Source organism: Palaemon carinicauda, chromosome 19, assembly GCF_036898095.1.
Source record: "Palaemon carinicauda isolate YSFRI2023 chromosome 19, ASM3689809v2, whole genome shotgun sequence".
Lineage (NCBI taxonomy): Eukaryota > Metazoa > Arthropoda > Malacostraca > Decapoda > Palaemonidae > Palaemon > Palaemon carinicauda.
Window position 1 is genome coordinate 117,054,070 of NC_090743.1, and position 23,684 is coordinate 117,077,753.

The 23,684-nt window shown below is 44.0% G+C and overlaps 1 long non-coding RNA gene across 3 annotated transcripts in view; it reads left to right on the forward strand.

Annotated features, from left to right (window-relative positions):
- Positions 1-23,469, forward strand: part of LOC137658765 (uncharacterized) — a 36,874-nt gene extending 13,405 nt beyond the window's left edge. For 2 of the 3 annotated variants that reach the window (XR_011047415.1, XR_011047414.1), the window contains exons 4-5: positions 3,832-3,934; positions 23,147-23,469. This is a non-coding gene — a long non-coding RNA (uncharacterized lncRNA). Of the gene's footprint in view, positions 1-3,831; positions 3,935-22,832; positions 22,898-23,146 lie in introns of those variants that run through there. The other variant, XR_011047416.1, reaches the window with a different exon arrangement.
- Positions 23,470-23,684: the final 215 nt, after the last annotated feature.

Sequence of the window (23,684 nt, forward strand, 5' to 3'; positions counted from 1 at the left end):
TATGGGGGGGGGGATATTCTAGATTTTCACCTCCAACAAAATCCTTAACCTTTTTCTTCAATTTCTGTTGAACTATTAATGTGACACCAGCAGCTTTATAAATGAAGCTAGCTGTAAAGGCACATCCATCAAAGTATTCAGTCGTTGTCCAATCCTCTTGTAAGAGTGAGATAGTGATCTGGTCCCATCCTTTAACCCAGCCTGGGAAGATGGGTCAGTATATGGTACAGGTGCTCATGCTTGCTTCTGCTACTAGTGTTCAGCACACGAAATGTTGGTCAGAATGAAGGCCTCCGCCCTCCCTACTCTCACCTCCAACCTTCTTCCAATAGCTCCAAGGAAACATCTTCACCCAGAATGATGTACAAACCAGAAGAGTGTTTTTAGTACAACAGACAATTGACAAGCTTATCCATCTCGCAAGTTGAGGGAGGATGATTGAAGTCTCAATATTGTCACTGGGACACCTCCTCTTATGCATAATCACCACATTCATGATCTCCAGACACTAGGACTCCACAAGCAAAGCTTTCACTCTCAATCTCCACGTGCAAGGCTTGCATATGCTAATTTTCCTAGTACTGGGTCTTCATGCTCCTGATCACCAGAAGCCAGTCTCCAAGCACACGATCACCTTGTTCTTCCATTTTCAGGACACAGCTGTTGACAGAGCACCTTGCTTTAGAGCTGCCTGCAACCTGACATATCTTTATCTCGCTTCTAGCAATATTGGCGTTCAAGCCGGGGCACCTGTCCTCTCCGTATCATTTAGTCCTCGTGATCTTCTACACTCAGAGATGGGTTATCTTCTAGAGACCTTCCAACAGAGGAAGACAGGTCCTCTACAAGAGACCTTCTATTTAGGCTTGACCTTCCAGCACGTCAGTGTGATGAGTTGAGGCAGGCAACATTTCTGGATGCTCTGTTGACTCTAAGCACCATTAGGAAATATCACTTCTGTTCATCCATCACCAAGATCTTTGTCACCTGCAACAGGATTTCCAGTAACTGTGATGTTTGATACCTCGTTCTCATCTTTGTTCTTTGAAGGTACAAGAACCTTGTACTTAGTTTACCATGAAGGACAAAGAGTTGAGTGCAAACCAGCCTCAAAGAGTCTGATCTACAGGCTCTCCTTCCCTCTTTCAGGCTACTGTCCTGGTTAATCTAACTTGGTGGTTGAACTTCAAGAACCTTATCAAAGGAACTCCACTCAACTTCTTTCCTCCAGAAATGCTGCTGTTCAAACACATGCACCTGAGGATATAGACTGCCTTGCAAAGTTGGTCCATAGAGGAAAAGTGACTGCATATCCACCTGTTATAAATCCATTTCTAGCCTTACCAACTTTCCAACAAAGTTTGATAGGGCACATGGTAGTGGTTTATATCAAGATGCATGCTTGCTTGCCACTATTTCAGTCCCTGCAAGAGTTGAAGCATGCACACGCTTAGGCATTCAACAACACAGTAGAGCTGTCACTGAGGTTCATTTCAAGCATAAGGAATGTACTACCCAGTATGCATAGTTGTCAGGGACAAGTAGTAGGAGCAGAATGTTCTCTTCATCCACTGGTAGCAGAAAGGTTTCTTGCTTTGTAGGGTTATCTGTAGAGAAACTTTTTCATCACAAGACTGAAGAAAAAGCTCTCTGTATTGTTCTCCAGTTAAGTCTGTTGGGGCCTCTAGAGAGCACCTTTCTACATCAATAGGACACCATCATTGCTGAAGTATTCCTCCTTTCTGCCTGATTCCATGAGTTGACCAACAGATTGTTGACAATGCCAAATCTTGGAATTACCTTGGTGGCACCAAAGTGGCCACATGCCAGATTCCCAGAGTTGCTGATGCTCCTCGTTGAGGTATCTAGAGAACTACCCCAATGGCCCAACCAACTCTTGCCAACCTTACCTGCAGAGGTACCACACCTCGGTGGCATCCCTGTCTCTTTAGTCTGAAAGGCTTTCTGCGAGACTGTATAGGAAATATTGGAACATTTGCAAAGATGTAATACAGTTATTTACCAGGGAAAATAGGATATCTGCTATTTTTATTGTACAATTAATACTTCACTGGTTGGAGCCCCTCTGTAATTGATAGCCGACTAAAAAGTCTACCTACATCAGGAAAAGCTCTTCCAAGTCTCACAGAGAAGGCTATTGCTTGGCCTAAAGCAAAGTCATCAAGACTGAAGGGCTTAGTTTTTCTCTTCGTAGGAACATTCTATGCCTACAAGAATCTTTCAACAGTCTTGTCCTCCTAAGGAAGTAAAACCCTTAGTTTGGTTCGTCACTTAAGTACTCAGATTGCTCAAGAGGGCCCCGTATGAAGCCTTGAGACTCTTAAGATAGATTTAACTCTCAAGACTGTCTTCCTTCTTGCCTTGACCTTGGCGAAGTGAAGTGACAACAAACTTCTCGGAATCATTTGTAACTGGGCATCCAGAAGGAAGGAAGGTCTCCTGTACCTTCATTATGGAGTTTGTAGCCAGGACCAAGAACCCAACCATCTACGATTCTAGGTCCGAGTCCTTCTCCATCTCCTCAAAAGAAATTAAGCGATTAGGATGATTTGCTTCTCTCTTGTTAAGGCACTACCTGAAGAGGACTCGGACCTTTCTTAGCCTCAGTATGCCATTGAAAAAGATTTCCTTGCATAGCATCTCCTAATGGATTTGCAAAACTACAGCACAGGCATAGCCAGCAACCAGGAAAGGAGCAGAGGGAACTTCTCAAGCACATGCCCACAAATTCAGAGGGAATGTTTCTACAATAGCATTTAAGAAGAACCTGCCTGTCACGCAAATTTTGAAGGCAGAAGTCTGGAAATGTCAGCTCTTAGGGTGCAGCCATTATTTGTTGGATCAGACATATTATGAAAGTAAGGCCGCAGTTGAGCAACTACGATGTGAAATTTTTTGTAGAATTATCACCCCATCCTTTTTACGGAGGATAAGGATGGATTTAATGTATGTAAACTCAATTCTCATAAATATACATATCAGACATATGTTTATATGGATAGTTTCTTCCTTGACAATTTATTAATTTTTTCAAAGAACCTAGCATAACACATGGGACATCTTATCCCTGGTTGTTAGGGGTCATCACTTAGGAACCATTCACAGGTAATTGTGCTTTGATATCCTGGGATTTAGACCAGACAGTTTTGTTATAGGAACTTTCCCTCTTAAGGGGAAGTCTCCTATTTAAGGGCGATGGTTTGTTTTCGTGTAGGAGCAATTCACAAATTCTTAAAGTAATTTGTATGTCCGAGTAAAACCTGGGTCCTTTAAGTTTCCTTATTTAAGGTCAAAGTGGCTTCTCAGTTGACTGTTGGGTGAGGGACTATCGGCACCAGGCAGTAACTGGTACCACTTTGTTTTAAAATCTTAACAGCAGAGTCACAGCTTTGTTGAAATCAAAAACATAATCTACAAGACTCAGTTTGGATAATTAGGAAATACTGTTTTTTTTTTTTTTTACATACACTACAGTTTGCCTTTGGTAAACATATCATATTTCAAGGCCCTTTCCATATTTCTTTGATTTTCCTAGGTTAATACACTATGTCCTTTTCCTCAATACAAACTGGATAAAATGATATAATCTTCCAATAAAACCAGGAAGAGAAGACATATGAAAAATGATTAAATCAGTAGGGCTATGCTATAATATAGAACACAGTAATCAAAGTTTCCAACCAATTTGGTAAGATGATCAATGGCTCTTCTTAAGGACCACTATTATTCAGTAGATATATAGATAAATGTAATTTATAATGAACTGTATATTTAGTGTAAAAGCTTTGACATAAATCCTATTAATTGCAGGCCAGGCTGGAAGTAATTGGGGTCAGGTGTAGAGGTATTCATGAAACCCAATTTAGTTCGATATTTAGAAAGGACTATCATTATTCAACATTTAAATGAGAAGGTATGTGATAAACCTATTTTTATGATCATCACCAGGTACAATACTCTCGTTGAATTGTAGATTTCAATTTGGAACTTAGTAAGGTAAAGAATTTTCATACATGTCTTAAGTGAGGTGCTTGATAAGAATGTTTATACTAGTCTTGAATGAGTGTAAGGTAAAGAGTTTTCATACAATGTCTTAAGTGAGGTGCTTGATAAGAATGTTTATACTAGTCTTGAATGAGTGTAAGGTAAAGAGTTTTCATACAATGTCTTAAGTGAGGTGCTTGATAAGAATGTTTATACTAGTCTTGAATGAGTGTAAGGTAAAGAGTTTTCATACAATGTCTTAAGTGAGGTGTTTGATAAGAATGTTTATACTAGTCTTGAATGAGTGTAAGGTAAAGAGTTTTCATACAATGTCTTAAGTGAGGTGCTTGATAAGAATGTTTATACTAGTCTTGAATGAGTGTAAGGTAAAGAGTTTTCATACAATGTCTTAAGTGAGGTGTTTGATAAGAATGTTTATACTAGTCTTGAATGAGTGTAAGGTAAAGAGTTTTCATACATGTCTTAAGTGAGGTGTTTGATAAGAATGTTTATACTAGTCTTGAATGAGTGTAAGGTAAAGAGTTTTCATACAATGTCTTAAGTGAGGTGCTTGATAAGAATGTTTATACTAGTCTTGAATGAGTGTAAGGTAAAGAGTTTTCATACAATGTCTTAAGTGAGGTGTTTGATAAGAATGTTTATACTAGTCTTGAATGAGTGTAAGGTAAAGAGTTTTCATACAATGTCTTAAGTGAGGTGCTTGATAAGAATGTTTATACTAGTCTTGAATGAGTGTAAGGTAAAGAGTTTTCATACAATGTCTTAAGTGAGGTGCTTGATAAGAATGTTTATACTAGTCTTGAATGAGTGTAAGGTAAAGAGTTTTCATACAATGTCTTAAGTGAGGTGCTTGATAAGAATGTTTATACTAGTCTTGAATGAGTGTAAGGTAAAGAGTTTTCATACAATGTCTTAAGTGAGGTGCTTGATAAGAATGTTTATACTAGTCTTGAATGAGTGTAAGGTAAAGAGTTTTCATACAATGTCTTAAGTGAGGTGCTTGATAAGAATGTTTATACTAGTCTTGAATGAGTGTAAGGTAAAGAGTTTTCATACAATGTCTTAAGTGAGGTGCTTGATAAGAATGTTTATACTAGTCTTGAATGAGTGTAAGGTAAAGAGTTTTCATACATGTCTTAAGTGAGGTGTTTGATAAGAATGTTTATACTAATCTTGAATGAGGTGTTAGATAAATCTCACGATAATGTCAGAATAGATTCTTTAAGCATTTAGTTTGATTAAAGAATAACTTTTATCAGCAAGCACAGTACATGTCAATAAAATGTAATATCTTCCAGTATTTATATTGAAAATCTTGAAGTAAAGTTTACATGATATTTGTGGTTAACATTTTAAGAGAAATTAGAAATGAATACAGATCACCATGAAAGGTTAAACTGTGTAGTTTCATTCATAGTTTAAATATTTCTACAAGTTCTTGAATGATAGAAGAAAGTATCACAGTATTCACGATATAAAAATTAGTAAAATATTTCAAACTATTCATTCTTTGCCATGTATGATATTCTTTTAATGTACATTGTGATAAGGTATGAATTTAAATCATCCATATCCACTAAAACAAATTTTTTGAGCTCGGCCATGTCTTCCTGATGGAAGGTTCCTTTAGGCAACTTTCTAAGGGATATTTAGCTACAGTGATACTTCCTGAGAATTAACAATAGGTCTCCAGAATTCTAACTCCTGGCGCGAGTATCCTTAATGTATCTTTAAGGATATCTCATAATATCAGGGGACGTATTTTTTGATACGACACATAGCAATCTTCACCCCGAATAGATTTTACTCTTTGAGGGGGAAGAGTGGCGAACGAAGGGGAGCCGTTACCAAGATACCCGGTGGACTCCCTCCCTGTACTACTACGGCGCATCATTCCTTTTAAAAGTAGCATTTAAGCACGGTGCTCTCCCTCGTTTCTCTCGGTGTTGTTATTATTTTCAAGGAATATTATCATGCAATCTCCAGCATCTTCATCCTCTGGGAAGTTGAGTATTTATTCTTTTCTGTGCATAATTTTATAGCTCCCTTCTCAGTTAAATTAACATAATTTAGGTGTGTTAAGTGGAGCACTGCCATCTCTGGAGGCGGCCATCTTGAGACCGCTGTCGCACGCCATAAATGCAATTATTTAGTTAGTAGTGCAACGCTCCTGGTATTGACCTTTGAAGAAATTTCTAGCTAGTTAGGCAAAATTATACTAGTGAAGATTGCAGATACACATATTTCCTCTTCCAATTATAACGTTCTTTCGTATACGATAGGGCCTCGGTGGTATCACTCGTAGCCGTGGTCCCCATTCGAGTCTGGCTAGCTAACCCGTTTAGTATACGTTAGTAACGTTAATCCCATTGTTTAACCTCTAGTATTGTTTCTATTGATTCGGTTGGGGATATATATATATCCCCTAGAATTATTGGTATAATGCGATACGTTTCTCTTTTAGAGAAAAGAGGATAAACCCTTCTTACCCCCTGAGTGCCGCCATCCCAGGCGGCAACCCTAGCTTCCGTTATCGCCAACGAGAAGTTAACTCCGACTTGACATGGATAGTGTTTTACTCTCAATCTAGTTTGCCGGCGAGTATCCCGGCTTTGAAGTATGACAGTAACTCAGGGTGTATTGTCTTGTAGCCGACATTGTCATCGACAGGGGAATCGTTGTTCCTCTGCCGACTATGATGTTGTCGGCAAAGTTGTAGCAGACATTATCATCGACAGAGGAATCGTTGTTCCTCTGCCAGCTATGACGTTGTCGGCAAAGGAAGCTCGGCTTCCCTAGTCTGCAACCGAAAGTGGACGGCATAATTGTTGCCTCCTTTCTCCCTTGTGGATTAGAAGACATGTCTTATATCCGGCAATGTCTCCGGCAGGGGAATTGTTATTCCCCTGCCGCCCATGACGGCGCCGGTATAGAAAGCTAAGCTTCCCTGATTTACAGCCGAAAGTAGACGGCATATTTGCCGCCACCTTTCTCCTCTGTAAAATATAAGACCCTTTCCCTCCCCCTTCTGTCCTTTAGTGCCGGCCTAGCCGTCACAAATGTCCTTTGGCCGGTATTCTACAATCATCCCCACTTGCCAGGCTGACTGGGTTACCGGCCGGGTTCCTACAAACGGCGATTAGGTTACCGCCTCGACCAACTCCCTAACGGAAGCGAAGCTTCGGGAAAGGTTGAGCCGGCCCTGACGGCTGCCAGTGGGAAACCCATTATACTGTTGAGAATTCTTCAGTCCTCTCTTGGACTGCCATCCACAAACCTTGTAACCGGCAGTACAGCCGGCAACAGAATTTGTGGCTGGATGGAAGCTAGAATCAATGTATTCCTCCCCTTCCATTAGAATTCCCATTCCGGGAAGAAGGCTGTAGAAGGCAGTAGCCCCCTACACTCCTTATTATTGTACTAAACTATAATAATACAGAGTCCTCCTTCCCATCCTTTCTCTCTCCCTATCAGTTAGTGCCACAGGTACTAGACTAACCCCAGTAGTATACCGGTAAAACTATAGTATATGACAATACAGTAGCTAGTATTCCTGCAGTAAAACAATATAGCAGTTAGAAAACGACAGTATACAATGATACAGTAGTATAAATCTTTCCAATATACTGTGTGTCCTTTTACAGTCGATTGCTGAGACCAAATAAAATGTTGAGTTGAAGTATTCCTTCAACATCCTGATGAATCCTAGATCATCAGGATACTGATTATTATACTGTGCAGTATTAATATTCTACAAGTGGAAGAGTTAGTGTAAATATTCACTGACTTCGGCTCTACGTACGAGAGTTATTCCACTCTATATTTTCCCTAATAAGGAAATTAAAAATAATAATGACGGAGGTCACAGTAATTGCCTGGAGAAGAAACACAGATATGTGTCTTTTCTACTTCTTTTCCAGCTTACTATCCTAAGCTATTAAAAATAACAGTAAGAATTACTATTGTTAAGCATGTGTATTTATATCAATGATATAAACTGAGTACTCATTTCACCCTTTTTCTCCCCTACAGGAGGTGCCAATGGTGAAGGGTACAGTTGTGTTCTGCAACCACAAGAGTAAGAACTTTTGTGGGCATACGATGTACAGGTTTTATGCTCCTGCTACATTGTATCTGGATCCCTGAGGTTCTGGGACCCGAAGGGTCGCTCCAATCGCTTGACCTTGCTGACCGACGGCTTTGTAAAAGATATCCTTGACACTACGGAGTCAAGGGATACAGCAAGGGAAACCCATCAAAGGTGAGTATGAGGCTTCCAGAAGAACTCTCTGAGACCTTACCTACCTAACAAATCTTTGAAGTACCTACTGTTCCCTAAGGCTCAATTGGATACGTTTGTGCCTTAGGCACAGGACCAGCCTCCCTCTATCTGACGGACAGTGGAAGCGGATATCAACAAGGCACTGCAAGGCTTGGACATCTACCAAGATCGGATGTCAGAGGTGTCCATTGACACCGGACAGGACCTACTGCAAGAAGGCCCTGAATAAGGAGTGGTTCAACCACCCACGGAGGAAGAAGGATCCGTTTCGACGGTGACTGAGGTCCCTCAGCTCACTGTGCCAGCATATCAACCTATGCCGTCAACCTCTTTAGCCCCAACTCCCCAACTGGGTAGACAGGTCGGCAGGAGCGAAACGCTCCTAGAGTCGATCCAGCAGATGCTGACACTGTTCCAGAAGGAACAAGAGAAGAATAAGCAAGATCTCAAAGAGATGAAGAGAGAGGTACAAGGAAGGAAACGCCCTGGCGCTTCCAGGGGCTCCGCTTAGCACCTTGAAATATCTGACCTCCCTCACTGCTCCGAACCAATCCCTGGAGGTAGATGGAACACATGCCCATGTTGAATGGGAAGCTTTATATCTCCGAGAAGTGGGGGGTCCAATCCCCTTGAAGAGCTTCAATTCTGGCACAGCTTGCAGCGTACCCAGATTGCTACGTGAGACTGTGAGATGAACTTACATCCCGCGAGGAGACTATACCGAAGGAAGTCCATTGTCCTCGAACATGACAAGGCACAAGCCATCCTTACCAAGACCCAGAAAGGGGCCGGATATACTAACTCCAAAGTCTCAGTAATGAGCAAGAAGCACCCAACCTTCATTGCTCCTTCCTCCAGAGTCTTCCCCCTTTTGGGGAAAGCCCTAGACTGTGTCATGAGAGCAGTCGAAGAGGGCAAACCCTGCCCAATCCTAGAGAAATGCAAACCATTATCTCTAGCTATGCCCACCTGCCAGGAGAAGTGGAATTGAAGTACATCTAATCCTCTCTGTCTCGAAGTTGGATCTGGAGATGCCAGGCCAGCAGTTTAATGAGAACCTTCCAAAGTTGCCAAACCAACTTTTGAGAAGGGAACAGGAGATGAAAGATAGTCTTGCTGCCTCCCTGTCTCATCAGAACTGCTTGGAAATGTGTGCAGACCTTTAATGACGCCCCACCCTTGTGATGGATTTGTAGGCTTTTCTCAGGTCAAAAAGGGACCTGTAGAAACCATGTGTTTGCCGCAACAATGGTGAAACACGAACCCAGAAAACTGATTTCATCATGTATCTGGGGCGAAGACCCTTTCCCACAGGAAGTGCTCCAAGAAGTCATTACCAAAGCCACCATGGAGAATAAGAACCTTTTCCAAAAGTGGGGCATGTCCTCAAAAGGAAATAGTCATTAGAACTGCACAATTTCCGACCGTGACCATGACCACGGTGCCTCAAATGGTAGCCCAGCCGGAAACCACTCCAGATGGTCTCTCAACAGCTGGTAGCCAGTCACCTATGTTTAATCCAGGCTTTGAAAGGCACTTGACCACCTTTTGGCCCTACAAAGGTAAGGGCCCAAAAAGAGGATCCTCCGGAAACTTCCCAAGGGTGGAGGAGGACGTGGTCACGGAAACAAGTCCTCAGGAATCTCTAAAAAATGAGAGGTTCCAGGTAGGAGACAGACTTTTCCACTTTCGGGATCGTTGGACCTTCGATCCCTGGGTCCACAGCCAAATTACGAATGGACTCGATTAGAAATGGAACAAAAATCCACCCCACTTTTCCAAAATTCTTCCAACACTCCACCCCCTTATTTGGAAGAATATACCTCAGAACTCTTGAACAAGAAGGTAATGAGAAAAGTGAAGTCCATCAAAATTCCAGGGAAGGCTGTTTTGCGTTCCCAAGAAAGACTCCGACAAACCCAGAGTCATTCTAGACATGTCTCCATTCAACAAGTTTATCGAGAACAAGAAGTTCCGGATGCTTACAATGCAACACATAAGGACACTTCTACCGAAAAGGGACATATACAGTCTCAATAGACTGGCAGATGCTTACTGGCCCCTACCAGTCAGTTGCCCCCTCTCCTCCTACCTAGGATTCAGGCTACAGAAGACAAAATATGTCTTCACAGCCATGCCCTTTGGACTAAACATAGCCCCAAAGGTATTCACAAAGCTAGCGGACACGATCGTCCAGCACCTACGCTCCGAAGGAGTACAAGTAGTAGCATACCTGGATGATTGGCTGGTGCGGGCAACATCCAAGACTACTTGTCTGCAAGTGGCCGGAAAGGTGATCCAGTCCCTGGAACACCTGGGCTTCAGGATCAATCGCTAGAAGTCTCGCATTTCTCCAGCTCACAAGTTTCAATGGCTAGGAATCCATGGGAACTTGCAGTCACACCACCTCTCCATTCTATTAAAGAAGAGGAGAGAAATAGCGGCATCTGTCAAGAGACTAATCCAACACGAGGATTTCAAGATGCCTACAGGAAAGAGTAATGGGCTCTCTCCAGTTCGGTGCTAGAAGCACAGCTAAAGGATGCATCAGGAGTCTGGAGAAGATACGCATCAAAAGCTCGAAGAGATCAACAAAGTTGGCACCGACTCGATTACGCACGTTATTAAGGCCGTGGTCAACGAATAAGAGCCTAACACAGACAATTCTCTTGCAACCACCACAAACATCAGTGGTGATACACACGGGAAGCCTCCCTGGAAGAACGGGGCCATTTGCATAAAAAAAAGGGCAAGAAATTGATCTTTCCAGTTCAAAATACTTTCACAACATCTTGGAGGCTATGACAATCCTCCTACCGTTGAGGAGACTATCCCCTCGCAGAACAGTTCACATCAGACTGGCCCTCAACAACGAGGTGATAGTAATATGTCTAAATCGACAAGGCTCAAGTTCACCTCACATTAATCACATTATGTTAGTCATCTTCCGCTTGGCAAATAAGAGAAGATGGCATTTATCAAGCAGTTCACCTACAAGGGTTCCGCGATGTGACGGCGAAACCAACGACCGATAACAAGAAACTACCTCGTTATGTAGCCCCTTACGAGAGCCTTAAGCAGAAGCGATAGACGTCACGTCTCTCGACTGGAACGGTTGGAATCGAATTTATCTGTTTCCACTAACCAATCTCCTGCTAAAAGTCCTCGACAAGCTAAGATCCTTCAGAGGAACAACTCCTGTAGTGGCCCCCAAATGGCCCAAAAACATTTGGTTTCCTCTAGTTCTAGAATTGAAACTGTAGCTGTTTCCTCTAGTTCTAGAATTGAAACTGTAGCTGTTTCCTCTAGTTCTAGAATTAAAACTGTAGCTGTTTCCTCTAGTTCTAGAATTGAAACTGTAGCTGTTTCCTCTACCGTACCCAATTTTATCCAAACTGGTGCAGAAGTCGACTGTTACATTTCACTCTCAAGAACCAACAACCTGCATCTCCTGATTTTTTTGCCCTAGCAGCAAACAAAAAGTTTGGGATCTTGAAGAATGAGGCAGACTTCATTGTAGAGTACAAGTCAAGTCCAACCAGGAGACAATGTGAATTGTCTTGGAAGGAAGGGGTAATCCTTGTGAAAACAAGGGGACCAACAGAAATTTCAACAGCTTTCTGTCTCTCTCTTCTTTTACCTACTAGAACAAGGCCTGACTTCCACGACGATAACCACGTGCGAGTCGTCTCTGACTAGACCTCTTCTATACGCCTTTAAGATGGACCTCATAAGCAAAACCTTCTTTAAGGTGCCAAAGCATGCACTAGACCCAAGCTGGCAACCCCTCCAAAGCCCATTACATGGTCGTTGGTCAAAGTCTTGCACTATGCTTCGAACCTAAACTATGAGGATTGTACTCTAAAGGAACTAACACAAAATCAATTTTCTGTTTGCAATAGCCTCTAGCCCATTAGTGAAATATTGGCCCTATCAGGGATGTAGGCCATATTCAGTTCACAGAAGAGGGAGAACTGAACCTTTTCCTCGATCCTACTTTTCTCGCCAAAAACGAGCTGCCCACCAAAAGGTGGGGTCCTTGGAGAATCTGCCCACTAAAGGAAGATGTGTCTCTATGCCCAGTAGTGTGTCTTAAGGTCTATCTTCGTAGAACTTCAGACTTCAAAGAAGGACAGCTCGAGGTGAAACCTCAGGATCAAAATCTCTCCCTAAAATAACTGAGAGCAGTGCTCACCTACTTATTCGCAGAGCGGATCCTGACAGCTCACCCGCAGGTCATGATCTTAAGAAAATTGCTCCTTCACGGAACTTCTTCCAACACTATACGAAGCAAGTACATGAAATAAAACATGATGTTATGGCGGCGGGTAGTGTTAAAAAACCCGTCGTCTAAGCACTGCGACGAACAGTGAACTGCTTTGGGACTTTCCAGTGCATCGGGTGCATGGGTACATTTACCCTCAAGTGCAAATCACAACTATGATTAACTCACTGTTCCACATAGGTGCATATCTGACTGATAGCACCAGTGCCGGGTGAACGTTGCATCATGGTGTTCATGCATTTCCAAAATCTGTACAAATCAGTCAGATTTGGTTTCACATCTCTATTGAGTGGCATAGTTTCGATGAAATTACATTTTTTCGACAAGAGAAAATATGGACTCTGATGTGTTTTCAATGCCGGATCAGATTCATCCCTGATTGTAACTACATTGATAATCTAGTTACAAGGTAAAATACTACATGTATTTGGGTCTTATTGCTGCTATCTCGGTTACAGACGAATAAAGCATACTATAGTTTAAATTAAACTCTAGAAGGGCCCAACTTGAAATCTGAGTACAGATTTCCAAGGGATGAGCAGGGTAATCTCTGAGATTTACCGTCCATCCTTATGGAGATACAAACTTTGAATCCTTATAGTCGAAGTCGACACTTTCCCTGCGAGGGGCAGAAAGCCTTAAGCTAGTTTCAAGCTTAGTGGATATAACAAATAACGGTAATGTTATATATAAAGGTCTAGGAGACCATATAAGGAACTCAATCAAAGTAAAGGCACTTATACAAACCCACAGATATAGTACTTTCTAGTTAATTCTCTGGTAAGTTTCCATCAGGATGACATGGCCGAGCCCAAAAAATGGATTTTGAGCAAAGCGAAAAATCTATTTTTGGGTGAGATACCCATGTCGTCCTGATGAACCCACCCTTCCTCCTTAAAATGACCCCACCCGAAACTACTCTCTGCGGCTATTCCTGCTTAAATGCAACAAGGAATAATGCACCGTAGTAGTACAGGGAGGGGGTCCACCGAGTACCTTGATAACGGCTCCTCTTTCTTCGCCACTCCTCCCCCTCAAAGAGTAAAATCTATTCGGGGTGAAGATTGCTGTGTCGTATAAAAAAATACGTCCCGATATTATGCGATATCCTTAAAGATACATTAACGATACTCGCGCCAGGAGTTAGAATTCTGGAGACCTATGGTTAATTCTGGGAGTATCACTATAGCTAAATATCCCTTAGAAAGCTTCCTAAAGGAACCTTCCATCAGGACAACATGGCTATCTCGCCCAAAAACGGATTTTGAGCGAAGCGAAAAATCTATTTTTGGGTGAGATAGCCATGGCGTCCTGATGGAAGGTTCCTGTTTGGTAGCTTCCTTGGGTATAAGACTACTAAGATATTCCCAGAGAATTTAACCACAGGTTATCACAGAATTCTAACTTCTGGAGCGAGTATCTCAAAGGTTTCCCTTTAAGACATCGTAATACAACAGGGGACATGCATGTCTGAACGTGCCACATAGCTATCTTCACCCCGAACAGAGTTAATGCTTCGGTGTGTAAGGACTGAGAATAGCTGGGAGCCGTTCCACAGCTAATCTCACTCGTGGCTACTACTGATACTCGAGACGTAAACAAACGGACGCCATTGCTCTGATGACGTCACGCCCGTCTTCATCCTGAAGCCAGTTGCTGCCCATCACCATGATACAATTGTGTAGGGTGGGAACAAAACTGGACGAAGTAGTAGGGAGGGTCCATCAGGACGCCATGGCTATCTCACCCAAAAATAGATTTTTCGCTTCGCTCAAAATCCGTTTTTTGGGCTCAAGCCATGGCGTCCTGATGGAAGAGTACCAGAGAATCAATGTATCGTGGTAGATTTTCCCCCAGTGTTAAGTGCCTAGGCATTGACAAAACAGCAAAGTAATCTTATGTAAAGAACCATAGGAACGAAGTATCCTGCCCCCCTTTGGTAGGAAGTTCCCATGGGCTATGCCGACGTCAAAGTGGTATTGAAGGGCTATTCATCCTGACAGAAGAACTTGAAGAACTTAGAGATGAAGCAGAATGTTTGATATTTGTATAGGAACATTCTGAATTAGACCAGTGGTGGTTGGGCACTGTGTATAGAGTTCATCTCTTGGTTATCAGAAGTAAGTTTTCGTGTAGGAACCTTACTGAGACAGGGTGAATATAATTTAGGATTAGACATCTTAAATTCTTCATGACCATAAGAAAGGAGGAATAAATAAAACTATGACAGTATGTATTTCATAGTAGGTAGGAGCTGAAAGAGACGCATAAGTAATAAAATAGAAATTTTATTTCACAATGCAGAAATTAAATAATTTACAGCAAAAGTAAAGTTCATTTACAGTAATAATAATGTACATAGAAATAAAGGCTTGCTCTTGAATCTGAAAAGGAATTTCAGGATTAGTAGGTACTCGTTCTCGAGGAACGCAAGTCTTTAAACAACACATCATGCTCAAGGCATGCGGCACTTGTGTGACACTATGACATTTCACCTGGGATAAGAACAGTTATAAAAGCACTAAGTGTTTTTAGACATCACTATGAATCGCTCGAGGGTCAACATAGGCACCCGAAGAGTTAGAGTCCCAAGTAACTCACTGTTCTACGCAGAGTTAGGTGCAGGTTTCATAACACTACCTGCGGCTACCACAAAATGTTTGACTTCGTGCACTTGTTTCGCATAATGTTTAAAGAAAACTCGCGAGGACTTCCAGCCCGTAAAGTTTTTAAGGCTTTCAAAGTCCATGCTCTGAAAGAAGTTCAGAGAAGATGCCACTTTTCTAGGATCATGACCAGCGGGTGTACTGTTCGGATCCGCTCTGCGAATGAAGTAGGTGATTTTCGCTCTTAATTGTTTCAGTGACAGGTCGCTGCCCGATGTTTCTCCTTTGAAGAGTTGGCCTCCACCAAAGTTCGAAGTTCTGCGAAGATAGACCTTGAGACTCTCTACTGGACATAGAGAGACATCCTCCTTCAGGGGGCATATTCTCCAAGGGCCCCATCTTTTGGTGGGTAATTCGTTTTTAGCGAGAAACGTCGGATCAGGGGAGAGGGTCACTTCTCCTGAATCGGTAAACAGGATGTGTCCCTCTTCTCTTGATAATGCCACTATTTCGCTGACTCGAGCTCCCGAAGCGAGAGCAAATAAAAATATAACTTTCTGAGTCAGATCCTTGAGGGGGCATGAATCGTTGTCCAAGTTGGAGGCGAAATGGAGTACCTTGTCTAGTGACCAGGAGATCGGTTTCGGAGGGGGTGCTGGACGTAGGCGAGCACATGCTTTTGGTAATTTGTTGAAGATGTCGTTGGACAGATCAATTTGGAAAGCATATAGAATTGGTCTAGCCAAGGCCGATTTGCAGGTTGAAATCGTATTGGCTGCTAATCCTTGTCCATGAAGGTGAATGAAGAAGGACATACAGAAATCAATGGTGATTTCTTTAGGATTTTTTGCCTTGACAAAGGAGACCCATTTCCTCCAGGATGATTCATATTGCCGTCTCGTGGATTCGGTCTTGTATTCCTCTAGGAAGTCTAGACTTTTCTTCGAGATCCCAAACCTCTTCTTTGCGGCAAGGGAGAGAAAATCATGAGATGAAGGTCCTTGATTTTCGATGATGAAGCGAAGACAGTCGACTTCTGTACTTGTTGAGAGAGAACTGGGCCCGGGAGAGGGATCAGCTTGGGCTGCAGCTCCAGGACCAGGGGGTACCAGTTGCTCCGGGGCCACTTGGGAGCCACTAGGGCCGCTGTCCCTTTGAAGGTTCTCAGTTTGGAGAGGACTTTCAACAGAAGGTTGGTGGGAGGGAACAGGTATATCCTGGACCACCTGTTCCAGTCCAGTGACATAGCGTCCACCGCTTCTGCTTTGGGGTCCTCGTACGGGGCTACGTACAGAGGAAGTTGATTGTTGTCGCTCGTTGCAAAGAGATCTATCTGAAGTTCTGGGACTTGGTGAGAGATGAAGGAGAACGATCTTGCGTCTAGAGACCATTCCGACTCTATCGGGTTTGTCCGAGATAGAGCATCCGCTGTCACATTGCGGAATCCTTGTAGGTGAACTGCAGACAGGTGCCACTTCTTCTTCTCCGCCAGACAGAAGATTGGGAGAAGCACCTGATTTATCTGGGGCGATCTTGAGCCTTGGCGATTGAGACAACGAACTACCACCGAGTTGTCTAGGGTTAGACGGATGTGGATCGAGGGCGGCGGGGATAACTTCTTCAGAGTTAGAAGGACCGCCATGGCCTCCAAGATGTTGATGTGGAACGTCTTGAATAGTGGAGACCAGGTACCTTGAGCCTGTTTCAGGTGGGAGTGACCTCCCCAGCCTTCCAGTGAGGCATCCGTGTGGATGTTGAGTGATGGAGGAGGGTGTTGGAGAGGAATGGACCTTTTCAGGGCCTTTGCTTCCGACCACGGCTTTAGGAGGCGTCGTAGTCTGTTTGGAAGCCGTCTCTTGAGGTCTCTTCGAGCGATGGATGCCGAGCGTCTCCAGACTCCCGCGGCATCCTTTAGCTGTGCACGAAGCACTGGGTTTGTCACTGAGGCGAATTGTAGAGAGCCTAGAACTCGTTCCTGCTGTCGTCTTGAAATGCGTTTGGATTTCAGTAGTCGCTTGACAGACCCTGCTATTTCCTTCCTTTTCTTCTGGGGGATGGAAAGGCGGTGTGACTGAAGATTCCAGTGGATTCCCAACCACTGAAACTTCTGAGCTGGAGAGAGGCGAGATTTCTTCTCGTTGATCTTGAATCCCAGGTGTTCTAGGTACTGGGTAACTTCGTTGCAAGACTTTGCACACTCTTCGGGCGATGGAGCCCAGACTAGCCAATCGTCGAGGTAGGCCATCACCTGGACATTTCTTAGGCGGAGCTGTTGTACTATGGCATCCGCCAGTTTTGTGAAGATCCGAGGGGCCACATTGAGGCCGAATGGCATGGCCCGGAAGGCGTAGCTTTTCCTTTGGAGTCGAAATCCTAGGTAGGAGGAAGCGTGATGGTTCATTGGAATGTGCCAATAGGCATCCGCCAGGTCTATAGAGACCGTGTAGGAACCTTGAGGCAGAAGGGTCCTTATTTGTTGAAGCGTCAGCATCTTGAATTTGTTGTTCTCTATGAACTTGTTGAGGGGGGATAAGTCCAGAATGACTCTGAGTTTGTCTGAGTCCTTCTTGGGAACGCAAAACAGTCTCCCTTGGAACCTGGTGGACTTTACCTTCCTTATCACCTTCTTGTTCAAGAGGTCTAGAACATATTCTTCCAGAAGGGGGGTCGATTGCTGGAAGAACTGCTGGAAGATTGGGGGTGGTTGCGTCCAACTCCAGCCTAGACCGTTCTTGATGATGCTGCGTGCCCAGGGATCGAAGGTCCAACGATCCTGGAATTGGCGGAGTCTTCCTCCCACCGGAAGCACTTCATTGCTTCTGGTGTCCCGAGGACTTGTTGCCTCGGCCGCTAGCTCCCTTTCCTCCTCTACCTCTGGAGGGACGGCGAGATGCGTCTCTGCTTGCACCCCTGAACGAGCTTCTACCTTTGGCATGAAAGGTAGTGGATGGTTGCTCAAAGGCAGGGGTGAAGACCGGTGACTGTGACAACACCGGTTGGGGGACCAATTGAAAGGTCTGTTGTGGTTGGGCAACCACTTGGGAGGTAGCGGGTCCCGGAAACTGACGTCGTTGCTGACGTTGCTGGGGTTTTGGCTTTTGAGGTTTCCTCTTAGGCTGAGGTCCATCGTCCTGAGAGGGTTTCCTTTTTCTGGACATGCCCCACTTGTGGAGAAGGTTCCTATTCTCCGTGGCGGCTCTGTCAGTTATTTCCTTGACAAGGTCAGAAGGAAACAGGTGCTTTCCCCAGATGTTGGAGGAAATCAGCCTCCGGGGTTCGTGTTTCACGGTGGCACCGGCAAACACGAATTCACGACAGGCTCTTCGAGCCTTTATGAAGTGGTACAAGTCCTTCATTACTGTCAGTAAGTGGGATTTGGAGAGTACCATGTAGTGATCTGGTACTCTAGTGTCACAGGCCATCACTTCCAGTTGGACTTGATGAGAAAGAGATGCCGCAAGCCTCTCCTTCGTGTCTTGTTCCCGGCGAAGGAGGTGATCGTTGAGCTTAGGGAGGTCTTCATTAAACTGACGTCCGGCGACGTCAGGATCGAGCCTTCCCACGACGAAAGTATGCTGAACATCTTTCCAGTGTCGAGCGTCAGGGGGGGTCACGATGGAGAAGGGTCTGCACTCCTCCAGTGCAGGGCAGGGTTTCCCTTTTCCGCCGCTTTAAGGCATGCAGCTAAGGCCTTTTCCAAGAAAGGAAGAACCGCAGTGTCAGGTGCAACGTACGTAGGATGCTTCTTGCTCAAAGCCGGAAGCTTAGAGCAGGTAAAGCCCCTACTCTTAAATGCGGAGGCTAGCATAGCCTGGGCCTTTGTGAGATCGAACACTATCTCTTCTTTAGGTTCGGTCTCTTCCTTCGAGGCAGGTTCGGAACGAAGCCGGACGTAACAGTCCGGGTAGGCCTCAAAGCTTGGGAAGAACTCCACATCTTCCAACGGGACCGTGCCGATCTTGTCACTAACAAAGATCCTGCCGGTCGCAATAACCATATGCTCTGCATACCTCCACGGGTTGGCATGAGAGCAAGCGGGGAGATCCTTGACCGAAATCTTCTTCGGTTCTCTGGATCCAATCATCGACCTGATGGACTCCTGGTTCTCCTTCAGCCTGTCGTCCATGACGGCTCTAATCAGCCGGATCAGTTCTTGGGTAGAAGAAGAAGGATCCGGAGTCGAGGAGGTAGACGGAATGGACATTTCCGTCGGTGTAGGAGTAGGAGGAGGGATGGACGAGGGAGCAGCTCCAAGCTCCGACTCGGTGTACTCCACCTTGTCTTCGTCCTCTTCGGCTCCTTGAGCCATAAGCGTCTTCTCCGTGTCTTCCGAGACGTCTGAGATCTGTTCATCATCCTCGGAATCTAAACGACACTCGTGCATGGACTGAGCCATGACCACATCAGGTTCCACCGTAATTTGGACAGTGGGGATCGCATCTTTTGGTACCACTGAGTCAGGGGAGGCCTTAGGGAACAACAGGGACCTCAGTTCTTCGGTGGCCAGGTACGGTCCAGTAGCATTTTTCTGAAAGCCACGCACCCACTTGCGCAGCTTTTCACGAGAAATGTCTCTAACCTCCGCTGAGGGAGGGTTATGGAAGGCCTCAACTAGGTGGGCCTGGCAGACCGTACAATCCAGTGGATTCCAAAACTTCAAATCCCCTTTCTTGTCTGCACAAGGGGCGTGAGTCCTGCAAGCCGTATGCCCGTAAAACTGCGGGCGTTTCACAGCGCAGAAGGCGAAGTCACACTTCATCTGCTCCTCCTGTGGAAGAAAGAGAAAATGAGTATGGGGGAGTCATAAGAATGACTCTTAAATTAAGTTAATATTAATCATTAATTTTAACTTAAAGAAGGTGTGATGCATAGAGAATGAAAACAGTAAAGGAGAACATGCTCCATGCATCTCGCCCGGCTGGTTACCATAAGCTTGGTCCTTGGATAATCCAAATGACCGAGATCATTGGATATAGTTTCCTAGAATTCCCAGTATTTTGGAACTCCATGGAAAACCAAGGACAAGATTGGGATCGAATTCATTCGGTTCCCAGTTAAAAGCCAGAAGGCCTCATTAAAGGGTAACTGCTTCTGGCAACCAGCCGTACTAAGATGCACATAGCATGCTGGAATTGGAAGAATGCAAAGAGACAGCATGATCACTAATAGAGCAGTACTAGGTACTGATCTTAATAGCAGAAGCAGCTTATCTGTTTGCGATATAGGGCTATCCTAGTCTTATGATAGCTACAGTAAGGGGGTGCAAGTATTCTTGACGCCTCCGGGGCATCCGGCAAGCCGCCGGCATGCCGGAGCTCGCTCCAGCATAGATTCTGGCATTAGAACAGACAATTTTCAAAAGTCAGTTAAATACCAGGATGGCGGCCGCCGGCACAACGGCGGCACGCCGGCAGGAAGCGGCGGCTCCGGCAGTCGGAGGATGCCAGGTTGGTGACTGGGATAAGGATGGTAAAGGTAGTATCGGGTTGCCGGCAGTATATGCCGGCACTCCGGTGATCGACCGGCAAGCGGACGATTAGATAGGAGTAGGAGAGCCGCCGGTAGTAGCCGGCGGCAGCCGGCAGTCCCTCGGTACACGGGGGCTGGCGGCAAGGGTAGGGAAGTCACCAAGTAGGAGGCAGGTATTGCCGACAGTAGAGGCGGCAAGAGACCGACACCCGGATAGATAGAGAGACAGGGGGAGGGGGGAAAGGGATGCAGGAAGTACCGTCAGGGTTCCAGACATCCCTCCCCCTCCCTGAGGGGGTGTACCCATGATAGAGGCAGGCTCTAACATCCATGAGCAGGGGTCACTAGGGACCGGGAGCTAGGTAGCCCAAGGGAGGGCTAGGGAACACCCAAGAGGGGGGGGGGGAGACTCCCATATGCAGAACTATACTAGTAACTAACCTTATAGGACACTATGAAGGTATATGTACCAGAGTGGACTGCACAAGGAAGCTCGGGTAGCCCTACTCTTCCACCCTAAGGAGGAGTTGTAGGACAGGGGACAGATGAGTATAAACTAACCTAAGCATAGGCTAGGCTATACAAGAGATAGGTGGGGAGGGAGAAGAGAGAAGTCTTCCCAGGAAGGGTTTCTGTACCAGAGCGGCCACTAAGGGAAGGGAGGACACTCCCTAACCTAAGATCAGGCTGATCGGCTAAAACGGTGCAAGAGTACAGTTTCAGCATGGAACAGAGAAACCTTCCTAACCCGACCTAGAACAGGGCTAAAAGTCCTGAACTAGGCAAGGAAGAAGACATATCGCTATCGCAGGAAAGTCGTAGACTATCCTAGCCATAGAGGTAGGCTAGCCTAACCTCACTCTCAGACGCAGCCCTAAAGGGGGTTCATTCCTTTAGGGAGGACAGAGAGGCGAAATATACTCTATTAGACAATTAATCCCTTTACTCAGAAAAGGGATCAAGGCTAAATAGAGGGAATGCCAAGGCAGGGGATGAAGGAAGCATATAGGGGTCCTAATATTAGGTTAGGCTAGAAAGAATCACTGACTAGCCTATCCCCTATATGGTCCCTGAAGGCGAAAACATTTGCATCACTGTCAAAAGTATTGTAAAATAATAATGCCACTATCTTCATAACTTAGTCTAGGATCACTAATAAATCATGCATGAACACTTGTATGTAGGCTCCTGGCCTGGGGGCTATAGTAGCCGACTGGTATGAGGTCAATCGATGACCGATAAAAGCGTCTAAACACGATATAAAAGTTCCTAGCTATGAAGACTAAATAAACTAATGTATTCGATTAGTATATAATGCCGGAAACGTTGTTGTGGCTAACTAAATAAGACATGCATAACAACAACGACGCCATAAAATGGCGGGTCCGGTAGAGGCACAGCTCTGCCACAAAACATCAATTATTTCGAAAAGTAATATTTACTTTACGGCCAGAGCTTAATTAAACAATACTGGAACCTTGTACTCAACTTTCCAGAAGAAGGCGAGGCTGAAGGTAACGACATAGCGAAGATGCAAAGCGATAAAGGTAACACAGGGAAAATCCGTCTAAGTAGGGCAGCTACTAAACAAAGGATGGAGACGGGCGTGACGTCATCAGAGCAATGGCGTCCGTTTGTTTACGTCTCGAGTATCAGTAGTAGCCACGAGTGAGATTAGCTGTGGAACGGCTCCCAGCTATTCTCAGTCCTTACACACCGAAGCATTAACTCTGTTCGGGGTGAAGATAGCTATGTGGCACGTTCAGACATGCGTGTCCCCTGTTGTATTACGATGTCTTAAAGGGAAACCTTTGAGATACTCGCTCCAGAAGTTAGAATTCTGTGATAACCTGTGGTTAAATTCTCTGGGAATATCTTAGTAGTCTTATACCCAAGGAAGCTACCAAACAGGAACCTTCCATCAGGACGCCATGGCTTGAGCCCAAAAAATAGATTTTTCGCTTTGCTCAAAATCCGTTGAATAGTTTCAAATTATTCCAAATGGGGAGAAAGTTACTGTCAAATTGAGAATAAGACATTTATAAATTCACTAAATTTTCACTAGTATTAGCTTATTATATTTGATTTGGTCATTACAATATTTGGAATATTAGGTGTTAAGGAAGAAATTTAATATTTAATACTGTATTATGGTGTCTTTGAGAGTACCAGTAGTTATCATGATGCCAATTAACCTTCAAGAGCGACTTGATACACCTGGTGGATATTAACTAGTTATAACTAAAGTGCGACAAAAAGAATAAACTGTAATATTTACACAATTACACTTCAGGAAAACAAATTTTAGTGATAAGAATTTTAATATGGACCTTTTTATTTTATAAAGAACTGCTAGTACCTCTATCCAAAATGATAACATTTAATACAATTTGATATAGTTCTTTGTCATGGTAATTGACATGTCATGGTAATTGACATTTAAATGGATATAAAATTCTATTTTTTTTTTCTTAACAGGGGTTCTCATCTAAAACATGTTTCAAGAATACTGGAGATATCAAGTTGCAAACGTGAAACGGAGGACCTTAAACCCCGTGGTGAAAGACTCCTTCACAAATGAAACAGGAAGGTGTGATAAAGATAACTATTAAATGTGATAACAGCAAAACATTTTGGTGAAACAGCAAAACAAGAAAACTTGCCAGCAGACTTGAAACAAAGAACTCTGAAGATAATTACTCCTATCACATTGCACGAGTCAATGCCACGAAGGTATGTTTAACGCATTTAGGGAACTAATGTATTGTTTATAAAGTATAATAAAGAGAATTCTAAGATTAGTAATTATATTATCCTTGAATCAAGATAAATTGATAAGGCTTAATGATGTTCTAAATAATTGCTTACCAGAAAATTGTTTTTCAAACGGTCTGGAGATGTAAAATTTAAACGAGACTGTAATTGTGTTACAAAACTTTCAGGTTTTTTCTTTAAAGGGGTTCAAACAAAACTGTTTTCACACCAAAGAGATAAGCCCCATCATGTAACAGGCCCA